This window comes from Budorcas taxicolor, chromosome 13, assembly GCF_023091745.1.
Source record: "Budorcas taxicolor isolate Tak-1 chromosome 13, Takin1.1, whole genome shotgun sequence".
Lineage (NCBI taxonomy): Eukaryota > Metazoa > Chordata > Mammalia > Artiodactyla > Bovidae > Budorcas > Budorcas taxicolor.
Window position 1 is genome coordinate 29,311,773 of NC_068922.1, and position 1,401 is coordinate 29,313,173.

Consider the following 1,401-nt stretch of genomic DNA (forward strand, 5'->3'; position numbering starts at 1 on the left):
TAGCAGTGGTGGTGAAATATATTTATTCCAAATATGCTGTTTTAGTACCTACTTAGTGCTAAGCACTGTTCTTGGAATTTAGTTAATGATATCTCTCTCGATGGAAACTACATTCTAGTGAAAGATAAATACTAAAATATAAACAGGCAATGGGGGTGGAATGAATTGGGAGATTGGGATTGACATGTATATACTATAGATACAACGTGAAAAATAGATAACTAACAAGAACCTACTGTATAGCACAGGGAATTCTGTTCAATGCTCCATGGTGACCAAAATGGGAAGGAAATCCAAAAATGAGGGGATATATGTATATGTTCTCTGGTGGATCAGACAGTCAAGAATCTGCCTGCAAGGAAGGAGACCTGGGTTCAACTCTGGGTTGGGAAGATCCCCTCGAGAAAGGAATGTCAACCCATTTCAGTAGTCTTGCCTGGAGAATTCCACGGACAGAGGAGCCTGGTGGGTTACATTCCATGGGGTCACAAAGGGTCAGACATGACTTAGAGACTAACACTTTCACTTTCATAGTTGATTCACTTTGCTGTACAGCAAAAACTAACACAATATTGTAAAGCAATTATACTTCAACAAATTTTTTTGAAAAAGAAACAACTAATATAAAAAAAATTACACTAAGAAAAGGAAACAAGAAGCAATATACAAATAGTATATTAGGAGGTGATCAGACTTGTGGAAAAAAAAGAAACACTAGAACATAGTAAGAGGACTAGAGAACACGATGGGAAGAGCGAGCTAGGTGGATGAAGATGGGTGAGTTGAGATATTAAAGAATTGAAGACAAGGAAGTGAGTCAAGGGGATAAATGGAAGGAGGCAGCTACAACTAAATCCTTAGTGTGGGAGCTAGGAGATGAACAGCCAGGTCACTGTTGCTGAGCAGTGTGATCCAGGGCTACAGAACAAGGGAGGAGTGATTGAGTGCAAATCTTGTCGGGCTTTGGTGGTTTTTACTCTGTAAAATGGGAAATCATTGCAGGATTAGGAGAAGAGAAATGACATAATTTTATAATAAGATCAAGTCTATTGTTTTGCTGAGAATAGACTGCAGGGGACAAGAGAAGCCTGTTGGGAACTACTGCAATAACCAGAAGGGGAAAAGCGATGGTGGCTTGGGGTGGATAGAAGCTGTAAAGCCAACAGATTTTGCAGATGGATGGACATGTTGCTGATGAATAGCAAGAGAAAATGAACTCTAGTGACCACTTACTGAAAGTGGGAGACGATGGAAGGGGAAGAATTAAGCATGGGTGTTTGGAGCGTAGTTGTTTTGGACAACCATATGGATGTTGAATAGTGCTTTTCTTGTGGCTCAACTGGTAAAGAATCCGCCTGCCATGTGGGAAACCTGGGTTTGATCCCTGGGTTGGGAAGATCC